General features: G+C 43.1%; 1 protein-coding gene across 12 annotated transcripts in view; it reads left to right on the forward strand.

Moving 5' to 3' along the window:
- Positions 1-11,867: 11,867 nt before the first annotated feature.
- The window catches only part of NCOA2 (nuclear receptor coactivator 2), a 274,099-nt gene continuing 272,877 nt past the window's right edge, over positions 11,868-13,089 (forward strand). For 4 of the 12 annotated variants that reach the window (XM_075920545.2, XM_075920547.2, XM_075920540.2 and 1 more), the window contains exon 1: positions 11,868-12,027. The gene's annotated coding sequence lies outside the window, so the exon portion shown is untranslated. Of the gene's footprint in view, positions 12,028-12,047; positions 12,454-12,778; positions 12,934-13,089 lie in introns of those variants that run through there. The other 8 variants (XM_075920546.2, XM_075920548.2, XM_075920541.2 and 5 more) reach the window with 3 other exon arrangements.

A 13,089-nucleotide genomic window follows, 5' to 3' on the forward strand; every position in this document is an offset into this window, starting at 1 on the left:
AATTATATAAATGTGTGTTTTTGTTACCCTTTACAAAAACTGAAGAGTTTTAGGCTTTTATTGTTGACTAAATTTCTGAGTCTTAATCCACACAATCAGATTAGCTAAGGAATTACGATCCAGAGGAAATAGTTATTGTATTATGGAAGAATCATTGCTGCAAACAAAATTAGTAGTTTATAAACCTAAAAACATTAGGGACCTAATTTTTAAAGGTGCTGCAACCTCTGCAAATAACTTTAAGTAAAATTAATTTCAAGGAAGGCACCAGATTAACATCTACTGAGAAATGACAAGGATTGTGTCACTGCAAATAGCTTCTTATGGCCTGTGCCATAAGTATTTCATCAATAAACCACCACTAATGGTGAATGGGTAGTTCAGTTTCTATGCCCATTCCTCCCTTGATCTCCTTGTCCAGCCTGCTAATGGGGAGACAAGACATATCATTTCTTATATGGTGGCGTATTGGCTATGATCTCCAAGTGGAGTTGCATCATTAGTGTATAGGGCCACAATCCCAAATGAATATACAAACCCAAGTCCAAACATGACCAGGCCTGCTCTTCAAAACGGAGTCCTCCACTAACTATGACTGCTTATTCACTGTAGGTGAGACGTCACACTTTCTGCTGGGTGCTACTTTGCAAAGCATGTATTTCTGTTGAGGGCCTGCAGAAGTGCTCTATCTGGTTCAATCTCCAACAGCGAGTCTAGTGACGTAGATATGTAGGAATCAACTCCCAAAATAGGGGCATAAAGTCAAAAAGTTTGAGAATAGCTATGCCTTGAGCAGTGAAATTAAAACTCCAAATTATGATGCTCCTACGATTCCAGTCATGGTCCCCATCTAAGCAGACACTGCCAATAAGTTGGCAGTTTTGTATACAAGACTCAGACCTGGTCTTGGAGCTCTACAAACTGTTGTTGCAGATGGCACCCTCCAACACTAGTCATGCATGAGACACAGAAGGGTAGCCACAGGCATTCACCACTGTATCTGCCTCATAAGAGCTGCTGCTGTCACCCATAGTGCCTCTTCCTGTGTCCAGGTGTCCAAGAAACTCACTCTACATCCCTCATTCATTTTCCTAACATCTCTCAGGCCTTGTCTACACTTGCATCAGCAGGTAGGGGCTACACAATGCAATGAAAAGCAGGCTTTGTCCATGCCGTAGTGTATAGCTTGGAAAGAAGGCAGACCAAAAATAGGTTCAGATGTGTGATATGTATATAATATATCTACCATATATTTGAGAGGTTTGAATGGCTGTCTGTCTGTGAGTCTGTTTGTTCAACTACTCCTCCCAAATGGTAAGGAGTAAGGCTAACAAATGTGGTATGCAGCTTCCTCCTACCATAATTTGAAGCAAGGTAACGGTTTGGTTATCCCAGAACTACGGGATGCTATTGTTTCTCATCAAACAGAAAGGGAGGGCTGTGATACCAGACACACTTATACTCCAGAATAATCACAGGGAGACAGCAAGCAAGCACACCCCTACCACCCTAACAGCCCTGGAAAACCATGGAGCGACCACCAGCTGGGCAGCACAGCCTTGGGAGAGAGGTTCCCACCACCCGCTGCCTGGGGTCGGCCCCAGAGCGCATGAGTCACCAGCCCTCACCCCCTCCTGAGCCCTTATCCCTCCCAACCCCTGGCTCTCACTCCTGCACCCTCCCCCCCCTTCAGCTGCCTGCCTTAAGTCCCTCCTCACCCCCCAACACTGACTCCCCAGACCTCTCCCCTGAGTCCTCCACATCCCCAAATCCCTGCCCTGGCTCCTTCACCCCCACATTCCCAGCCCCCTGTCTGAAGGACGCGAGCAACATTGTGTAGATCTTCTAGTATTACATAATTTTGTCGCACATATGAAGACATATTATTACAAAAGGGAGTCTGATGTGCAGGGCTGGTTTTTGATGCAACAGTTCTGTCTTCCTGCAGGTGAACTCATCACACCAGAAATACTAAGAAATGCTTTTGTGAGCAGCAATTTCAAGACACACTGCAGACACCAAGAGTTGAGGCATGGCCAGTTTCCTTCCTGCTGCTTATCTCTCTTCTGTTGAGCTCATAGAACGAGTAATACTTATGTTTACCAAATACTATATAGTTTAATGTTTTTAAAGGCAACCATTTCTGTAATGTGGAAGATCCTATTCAAGTCCCTACAGTATTTTCTAATACTTGATTTATATCTGATTACTTGGGTGGTGAACATGAAATCCAATGGAACTTTTGAGTATTTTTTATTTGTGTTACAGCAACACCTAGGGGACTCTTTCAAGATTAGGACCCCATTGTACTTCTATATAAAGACATGGAGATAGTCCTGGCCTTGAAGCTTTTCTGTGATGGTGCAGTCATTTACTGTTTTATAACCCCTTCAGTTGTTCAAGTGATGTGGCTGTCCTCCCTTTGATTACTTAGCTGCATATTTATCACTGAGTATCTGAGTTTTACATAGACTCCAAAATGGGTCAGATTTGGGAAATTAAGTGTGCAACAAAAAATTGCTATGAAAAGCTTTCTAAAAATATCCTTCATTCCATTTGCACCCCATTTTCGTTAAATTTCCAGAATTCTTTAACCCCTTTACTGTGCAAGCATTTTAATGAAAACATAAAGAAGTCCTGAAAGTATGATTTTAAAATTTTTCTTTGGTACAAGTTATGTAGTTTTACCCTTATCTTTCAGCTTTGATAATTGTGTCTTCCTGTTTTGACTTAAACACATTTCCTTGTAATGAATGAAAGTAATTGTGGTTGGTGCTGTTTATACGTAGATCTTTAGAAGCTGTGCATCATTTTAGATATAGATCACTGATATTCATAAAAGCAATGTGTTCTGAATAGTCACTCATCTGAAATGGAAAATGTTTTAAAATAACATAAAATACTCCTACTTTTTGACAATTAACTAGAGTTCTTGGAAGTGTTTTTTCACTCTATTGTTTGGGATTTGACAGTTTCCTTGATTTTTCCTGATTCAATTCTGTGGGCTAGGAAGGCTTATTTGACTCAAGGATTTTTACCAGTCCCTGCTTCTGCTGTCTTTTTTGCATCCTAGTTATTGTTTGCTCTTTCTACTTCTTGACAAAATAGTTTTGATAAGAAACAGTTTATGGAACTACACTCATGTCAATTCTGGAAAGTAGTTCCTAATATTAGGCTACGTCTACACTGGCCCCTTTTCCGGAAGGGGCATGTAAATTTCACCAGTCGTCGTAGGGAAATCCGCGGGGGATTTAAATATCCCCCGCGGCATTTAAATAAAAATGTCCGCCGCTTTTTTCCGGGTTTTAAAAAAGCCGGAAAAGAGCGTCTACACTGGCCCCGATCCTCCGGAAAAAGTGCCCTTACTTTGAAGTAGGAATAAGACCCTCCGGAAAAGGGCACTTTTTCCGGAGGATCGGGGCCAGTGTAGACGCTCTTTTCCGGCTTTTTTAAAAGCCGGAAAAAAGCGGCGGACATTTTTATTTAAATGCCGCGGGGGATATTTAAATCCCCCGCGGATTTCCCTTCGACGACTGGTGAAATTTACATGCCCCTTCCGGAAAAGGGGCCAGTGTAGACGTAGCCTTAATGTTTATATTTGGACTGTCCTCCATTACCCTCTGTTATTCACTACCATTTACCCTGAATATTAAATGCAGTGGTGTTCTTCACATAACCTACCATATTACCATTTAAACTCTGTTAGTAAATAACATAAATCCACCCAGTGGATGGATAGGAACAACACTATATGACTTATGTAACTAACTAGCAAACAGTCACAACAAACTATTCACCAGTGATCTGCAGACTAATATTTGATCATTCAAATAATGGATAATTGAGAATTTGGGGATTTGTTATGGACATTTCAATCTGTTATGGTCCTTTGAACTGTAGATTTATTTTGTGCTCAGTTCTGAAAGTAGATAAATACAATTTATTACAAAGTAGTTTTCATTTTAGAAACCAAATTAAATGTTGAACTCTTTATATCAGGAAATAGATAACAGAGAAATAAATTACCAATAACAATAAATATTAGTACATAAAAATAGACCCTAAATTACAATTAATCTTATAAGAGCAATTGTGATAGTACCCCAAGAAAAGTCCAAGGCTACATCATTTTATGGCACTGTACAAAAACTCAGCATCCATGCAGACCTGAATGCATCAGTAGATGCAATTTTCCTTGTGGTTGATTTCAGCCCTATAGTAAGCACCTCTGTATCCCATTCAACTGGTTAACTTTTTAAACGGTATTTTACATTCTTAGTAGCATATCGTTCCTCCATCCCTCAAATACTAAACTACTAATGAAACTAAAACAGAGGAAACTGTCCCTTAGTTCAGTTAAGGTGCACCTAAAATGCCCTCTCAAGTCATCAGCCACACCTGGAGGCCTATCATCTCTATAGTGATAGTGACTGTGAAATGCTCAGGGAGATTAGAGAGGCTATATAAAAAAAACAACCTCAACAATAATGGAAGAGTTCAACTGTACCCAGTCAATATGGGCATATGTCACCTCTGTGTGGAATGCAGAGGTAAAGTTTCTTGACACTTTAGAACAGTGGTTTTCAAACTGCAGTCCGCAGACCACTAGTGGCCCATGGCTGCCAGGTGGCTCAGGCTTGAGCTCAACCCCCCGTCTTCCCCTGCAGTGAGGAGCCCACGCTAGCACTCCAGCCTCTTCCTCGCTCCCCTGCCTGCGAAGTTGGAGCACCAGTGTCAGCTTCCCACTTGGGGGGACAGAGGAGAAAGGGAGGGAGGAAAAAAGCCCCAAGCCTCGCTGCACAATCCAGCTCACAGGGAAGACGCGCTCCACTCTCCCACAACGGGGGAACAGTAGCGCCTGGGCGTGCTGCCTGGAGGCTTTCCCCAGTTCTCTGATTGGCCAATGGGAGCAGCAGAAAGCCATGCCTGGGAGCAGTATGGGGTACAAAGACAAGTAAGTGCCCCCCTATCTCCTCATGCACACCCAGCCCTCCCACACATCCGCACTCCCTGCCAAAACCCCGGATCCTCAGTCTGCTCCTGGACTCTCTCCCCATACCAGACACCCTTCTCCCTGGCCACACACTGCACCTTCCCCTTGCTCTTGCCCCTCCTCCTACACAGACACCCTATTCCCAGCCTGCTCCTGAACCCTCACCCCCTCCTACATCCCAGCTCTTGCCCAGATCCTGCACCCCCATTCCTCTCACTGGCAGCCCTATCCTGCACACTGAACCCCCCCTTTTCTCCCAACCCCTGAGCCTGGGGGTGAATCCACAAAATCCACTAACCCTGGAACCCCAGAAGAGTAAATCTGGCCTATGGAAGCATGATCCTTAGTTCTCCCTGTCTCTCCACCTCCTCCGGTGGGGCTGGAGTGCCAGAGGGGTGAAGTGTTTCAGTTGGAGCTTTTGGGGGATTGTTTTTCCTCACTTGTATGGCCCCCCAACCCAAAAAAGGTTCCCTACTCCTGCCATAAATAAAGAAAACATGGGAATCTTTTGTATTGGCTGTAAATTAACATTTTATTTTATTTAAAATTAAGTTTGAAAAAATAACATGAAAAAGATAAAGCGCATATTAATATTTCCTTTCTTACTGGTTAAATTAAACTCTTATTCATTAAACTATGGTAATGAATAAAATTGTCAGATACATAGATGAATATAATTTGTTGGAGGAAAGTCAACATTGTTTCTGTAAAGGGAAATCATGCCTTACTAATCTACTAGAGTTCTTGAACGGGGGGTCAAGAAACAGGCAGACAAAGGGGGATCCAGTGAGTATAGTATATGTAGATTTCCAGAAAGCCTTTGACAAGGTCCCTCACCAAAGGCTCTTAAGTAAAGTAAGTTATCATGGGATAAAAAGGAAGGTCCTTTCATGGACTGATAACTGCTTAAAAGACAGGAAACAAAGGGTAGGAATTAATGTTAAGTTTTGCAAGTGGAGATAGGTAACTAGTGGGGTCTCCCAAGGGTCTGTCCTGGGACCCATCCTTATTTATAAATGATTTAGAGAAAGGGGTAAACAGGGAGGGGGTAAAATTTGCAGATGATACCAAACTGCTCAAGATAGTTAAGACCAAAGCAGACTGTGAAGAGCTCAAAAAGATTTCACCAAACTAAGCAATTGGGCAGCAAAATGGGAAATGAAATTTAATGTTGAGAAATGTAAAGTAATGCACATTGGAAAAAATCATTCTAAATATACATGGGGACTAATTTAGCTACAACTACTCAAGAGAGAGATCTTGGAGTCATTGTGGATAGTTCTCTGAAAACATTCACTCAGTGTGCAGCGGCAGTCAAAAAAGCCTAACAAAGAATGTTAGGAATCATTTAAAAATGGGATAGAGAATAAGACAGAGAATATCTTTCTGCCTCTCTATAAAACCATGTTAGACCCACATCTTGAATATTGCTTTCACATGTGGATGTCTCATCTCAAAAAAGATATATTGGAATTGGAAAAGGTTCAGAAAAGGGCAACAAAAATGATTAGGAGTTTGGAATGGGTCCCATAGATTAAAAAAACTATATTTGTGTATAGAGATAGATTTACTGAAAAGTGATAGCACAAGAAGTCTAAATTAAGAATATAGAATGATGGCTTCTAAGGTGCAATATAATCTAATGGAAATTTTATAAAATACATCCATATCTGCAGACTGGACTTTTCATAACCTTTGATTTAGGAGTAAACATTCAAATGCTTGTTCTCTGAGATGAAGTTGCTTGTTAAAGATGGATAAAGTTGTCTAGGAGTCATTTTCTGAAGACACCATAATAGGAGCAAAACTAAGGTGGGGTTCTGGACTTGCTAAGAGCATCCTTGTGCTTTCAAATTTTGGATTTAAGTGCAATTTTAACTATAGCTTTCTTTAATTTCTGAAGCTTTCTATTACTACTTTGTAGGGCTTTCTGTCTTTTACTGTTATGTTCTCTTTATGTTATTTTTATCTGAAAATAAATATTGTAAATGCATGTTTGTTTAATACAACATTCATAGATAGTTAAACAAATATTTTGTTTGGAGCGTGAGCATTGAAGCTGGTGATATATTTTATAAAGTGGTATACTAGTCATTTATTGTGGATAAGTTAACTGGCTCGATCAGTTGAAGAATAAAATGAATGCTACTCTGCCTGTTGATTGAATGGAAGAATCCACTTGCATTAAAACTTCCAAATAATGGCTATTCAAACTTAAGAGAAGAAAAGAGTACTTGAATACTATAATCATGGGTGTCATATAAATATCACAGAGGAAAAAACAGTGCTTCTTATTCTCACACATTAGGTGAGTGGATGCTTACAAAACTTGAAATTACAAGGGTGAAAGAACCTTGTTTGGTGAGAGGCAGAAACTTAAAGAAAAACCTTTCCAACTTAATTTGATTATTCTGTAACTGAATTATGCCTTTCACTGTGGGATGGGAGAGCTTCAACAACAACTAGAGCTACAACCACCTCCCTGAACAAGGCTACTCTAGAGTAGCAAAAGAGGTGATCTCTCTTACATGGACCACATGGATGTATAAAACTTGCCCATGTAACTGTTGTTGGGGAACTGTTGCAGACTGTGGCCGTGTCCAGACTCAGGGTTTTTTTTGGGAAAAGTAGCCTTTTCCCGAAAAAATTTCCCCTGCGTCCAGACTCAAGCCGCGTTCTTTTGAAATTATTTCGAAAGAACGCGGCTTTTCTTTCGATGGCGGTAAACCTCGTTTCACGAGGAAGAACGCCTTCCTTCGAAAGTTCCTCTTTCGAAGGAAGGCGTTCTTCAATGTAAAGAGGCCGTCTTTGAAAGAGAGCATCCAGACTCGCTGGGTGCTCTCTTTCGAAAAAGCGGATTTTTCTTTCGAAAGAAGCCTGCAGTCTAGACATAGCCTGTGTGTGTGTGAAGGAAAGAAGAGTAGCACGCGCGCTCTCGCTCTCTCACTGCAGCATAGTTACAGCACTGCAACTGTGCTGCTATAGTGCCTTAGTCAGAAGAGGGTTTTCTTGTTGATTTAGTTATTACTACAAGAAAAGTTAGCTAGAATTCATCTGTCCACCTAGCAGCATTTACACTGGGGGTTACATCAACCTAACTACAGTGCTCAGGGCATGAAATTTTTCACAACCTCCAGTTACATAGTTAGGTTGAGCTAAGGTTTAGTGTAGGCCAGGTCTAATTGAAAATAGAAGAACATAGATGAATGGGAAAATTAAGAGGAGAAGAGATTTTTAAAGAAAACAGTAACAGGAAAATAAAGGGGAGTGGGGAGAAGCATCAGAGATACTGTGGAACAAATTATATTAAGTGTGCAGCAAAGAAAAGCCAACAATCTTTTTTTCGATAGTATAATGTGAAGTGCAGAATCATTTTATAATAGTAGTTCAGTGGTGCTATCAGAACTCACAAAGGATTTTACTCTTGCTATGTATATCAACTTTAATGAAGAAAAGAATGGTTCTCACACGTATTTCAATTTTAATGTATATATACTTTTGAGTTTATTTTATTCAATTCAAGTGGTATATTTATATATCATAATTATACCAAAAATGTTAAATTATTCCCCTATGTAAACACTGTTCTTCCAGAATAAAAGTGACTTTTCTGGCTTAATTTAAATTGCTGCCAAAGTGACAAATTAAATTATAAAAAGGCATTCTTATTCCAGAAAAAGAGTGTCCACATGGGAGTTAGTAATATTGACATATTATTAAGACTTTTGCTTCTAAATCACTTATGCATCTCTGAAAATCCACTCTAAAGATTTCATTTAAATGGCAGATTTTTTCAGTTATACTGGTATAATTGTATATAATAATTATGTCAGTAAAGTTAAAATACTCTCCCATGCCAACACTTATTACAGAATTAGAGTGGATTTTTTACTTAGGCCAAGTCTTCATTAGTGAGCATACAACAACCGCATAGCTGTATCAATGTAGCTGCACCACTGTAAGATTGCTTGTGTAGCTGCTCTATGTTGAGGGGTAAGAGCTCTCTTGTTGATATAGTAAAATCCCCTCACTGAATGACAGTAGCTGGGTTGGCAGGAGAAGCTCTCCCGCTGACATAGTGCTGTGCACACAATCACTTATGTCAACAAAATTTATGTTGCTCAGGGATGTGGGTTTTTTCACAGCTCTTAATTACGTTTTGCCAAGATAAGCAGTAGTGTAGACGTGGCCTTAGCTTAAACTGCTTCCACAGCAGCATAAAATAAATGAGAAGAAGATCCTCTTATACCAGAATAAGAGTATCCACATGAGGAATTATACCTGTATAATGCTTTAAATTCATATCACTGAATGAGACTATGGGCCTGTAGAGAAAATAGTATGTAATCAGGAAATGAAAAATTGCATCTTAATGTATGTGCATGAAGGCCATGATATTTCCTAATTTTGAACTCTAGACTCTGCTTTCAACTCAATTAAATATCGGTTAATTTAATAGTAGATTAACTTCATGAATTCTTACCACTTACTCAACTATTCTATAGTCCCCAGGGGTGGGGCTGGCAGCCAGTGCACTCTGGCCCCACTCCTGAGGAGCCTCCTGCCACTCCATGCTGCTGCCTCTGTATAAGAGGCAGCAGCACAGGGTGCCAGGCAGGAGCCAGTTTAAAAAAACAGCTCCCTTCATGGACTGACTGCCTGTCACCCTGAGCCTCCACACCTGGGTCTAATACACTTTAAATGCAGAGCCACAGCGGGGTTAGGTCTCGGACTCGGCACAAGCCAGGACTGAGCTGGGCTGCTAGCCAGTCTAGAATAGTTAATCTACTATTGGCAAGAAGGGGTGAGAAATGCATTTAGTCTATAGCATTAACCTATAAGCTTTTGCTTACTACACTGTTACATCCCTAAACACTGCAACTGTAATGTTTTAATGTAGTTTTTAGATTGCCTATCTTTCTAAAAAGGGAAACTGAACACAATTTTCAAGCTGATGATTCCCATGCCTACTCTATGGCTCTCTGCCACATGATCTATTATTGTAACTAGTAGCAGTAGTGGACTGTCATTCTTTAAGTGGGTCAGCCACTAGAGGGAGATGACAAACACATTTTGCCTATAGGCTTCACAGCTAATTCAAAATGAGGGCCAGGAAAATGAGACACCAGAATCATTGGCTATATTCCAGGTTTTGAGGTGGAGGCTCTTCTCTATCTGCCACCAAACCTAGTATTGTTTTGGTTTGGTTTTTGGTCCATGGCCCTGCCAACTTGTTCTCTAATTTCTCACCAATTAATGGTTAACTGTTACCCAGTAGCAGAGGGCCAGGGCAAGGCCAGAAGCAGCCTGCCTGTCCTCATTTAATCAGTTAAATGTAATGTTTAACCAATTTAATTAATGAATGGGATTTTACATCCCTATTAGTCACCTCCCTCAAACTTTCACCTTCCCCTTTCCTTTCCATTCTGGCTTTTTGTTCCAGTCTTCTTCTTTAACACTTCTCTACCAGGCTACTAGCAAGAGCACAGGAGTATTTCTCTGTCAGGTGTCTGTGCCTGGCCAACTTGACAGGAGGAGTAATTCTAAGAAAAGTATTCTGTTCCCTTCTTGCAGCCTGGGATGAAGTGTTTTGTGAGGATGGCAAATAGCAGTCCAATGAAAGACAGGAGTTAAGAAAAGGTGGAGCTTAGTCAATGCTGGCACAATATTTCGAAAATGTAACTGCCAAATTCTAACAAGTCTTTATTGAGTATGAGCAACTTGTTCAAAAATTGGCATTTTTTGCCATGATAAAGGTGACTGTGTCCCCGAACTTCTGGCTGCAAAAGGTGCTAGAGCTTCTCAGTGAAAGTGCTGTAAAATTATTTTTAAACATGAACAAAACAGCATAATTTTCCTTAATCTTGTTCTGAAAAATAGTTGAATAATTTTTGCTGAATCTTAAAATTCAGTGTTCAGCAAACATGCAGCATGGCAGGTTTCAACCAAGACAGTTAACTTTTAACAATGGCACATAGGACTAAAAATGAAGTATTAAACAGCAAAGTGTTGGGTACACTTAATGATAGGGGTTAGTACCTGTAAATTACTTACAGTAATTTCATATGGGGTATAGCAGAAAAATACAGCACCATGGCACTGGAGTAGGGTTACCACCATTGAAATACAACCCCCCACCCCTTGTTACTCCATCCTCCACCCACAAAGCAATCTCACTACTTTCCCCTCCCAAACACCCACTGATGGCATCTAGAGAGAGAACACTTTTAGATAAGTCTGATGACAATTTTCTTATTTAAACTGTGGAAGTAGAAACACTAACATCTTTAGTTGGACATTAGCACTTTTAACAGATATCATAGTGGCTTATTGTGATAAGAATGCAAATCTTTGGTGTCATGTAAAAAAAAGTCTCTCAGCAGATTTTTTCTGGCAACTGGCAAATCCATTACAAAAAAACCCCCTAGCCAGGCCAGTCAAATACCAACGAGTAAGCAATTTAGTATTAGAAAACTATCGGACAAACTTAACAATAAGCATTTGGTACCTGTATCACCTACATTACAGCAATATCTTTTGGGGGAAGGAGTCTAGCAGAAAAATATAGTATTATATTTATAGAAATATGACGAAAAGTAGAGTGGGTAGAATGATAATATAGTTTGATCGTTGATTACAAAAGATCTGCATAAAATAACAGTTCCTTAAGACAAGGAGACAATTCTTTGCGTCGGAACTGAGCTGGCTTTGTGCTTTCCCACTACAGCGTATGCCCTATTTGCATAGAACTGCTACATTTCCTTCCCCAGAGCCAGCAAAAGGTGCTTGGTTTCTTTTGCGAAACTCTCGTGACCATGTTGCGAATACGACAGAGCTCGGGACACTATTTCCATCTCCCCTCCCCCCAGCCGCTTTGTTTTTGTTTGTTGCAGAGACAGGGCAAAGGCTGCTCCTTGTGGTGAACAGCGGCCGTACAAACCAGCGCGGAGCCGCTTTCTCAAGTCTCGGCGACTGGGGAAGGCGACTCCTTGGAGGACGGCTGGTAAAGGGCCGCATGCCCAGCCCCACGCCAGGCGAGTGGAAGGCTTTTGCTCGGGCTGCATAGGTTTCAATGGGCCTCACCTAGGCGCGTGGCAACCCCGGCCCCTCCAGAGCAGGGAGCCTGGGGTGTCTCCGCCAAAGCATCAGCGCGGGGAGGAAGTTTCCTCCTCACTGGCGGCCAGCGAGCCTTGGCTAGGAGCGCCGCCGCCGCCGCGCCGGGGAAGGAGGGAGCGACTGCGCCTAGCCTCGCCGCGGCGCTCCCCGCTCCTCCTCCTCCTCCTCTCCGGGGAGCGGAGGGGGAGTTGTGGGAGGGTCTCTCTCCATTGAAATAAACAAGCAGCCAGTTATTAAAACGGGAACATGGCGGCCGCAGCCCCAGCCACAGCTTTATCTCGTAAAGCGAAGGTCAGCGCTGGCAGCAGCCGCAGCAGTAGCAGCCGGAGACATGACTGACCCCGGTAAACGCGCCCGCTTGCCGCCCCTCGGCTGGGCTGTGGCAGAGCGCGGGGGGGGCTGCCCGCTGCTGCCTCGCAGCCGGGTTGTGTAAGCTCGGGGACCCGCCGTGGCTCGGGCAATGGTGGTGGCGGCGGGGGAGGCACAGAAAGGCAGCTGGCGGCAGGGGGAGGAGGCGGCTGCTGCTCCCCCTGCACGGCGGAGGGAGAGGAGCTGGCGGGCAGCGGGTCCCGCTGGCGGGCAGTGCGTGTCACGGCGGGGTTAGCTCCGGTTGCAGCCAGCGGGGTGCGGTGAGGACTGGCCAAGCCGGGGGGCGGGTCGCACTCTCCGTGGAAATGGGGCGATTACTCCCTGCGTGCTGAAGCTGCGGGGTGCGCTGGGAGCTGCTCGCGCTAGGGCTGAGGACGGGAGGGGTTTGTCCCCTTCCCTGGCGGAGCTGGGCGGACGGCGGCTGTTGCTTCCCGTGCGGCAGAGGCTGCCTTGGGGTAAGGCGGCGGGGGGGGGGGGCCGTTCCCGGGGGGGCGGGAGCAGCAGGGAAGCTGACGGTGACCCCGGCAGGGTAGCGGGGCCGGAGCAGCGACTCGCCGCCCCGTCCCCTCCGCATCCGCAGGGTCCCAGCGCTCCGGCCACGGGCAACTTCT

Source organism: Pelodiscus sinensis, chromosome 2 (genome assembly GCF_052426305.1).
Source record: "Pelodiscus sinensis isolate ZL-2025 chromosome 2, ASM5242630v1, whole genome shotgun sequence".
In the NCBI taxonomy this organism is placed as follows: domain Eukaryota; kingdom Metazoa; phylum Chordata; order Testudines; family Trionychidae; genus Pelodiscus; species Pelodiscus sinensis.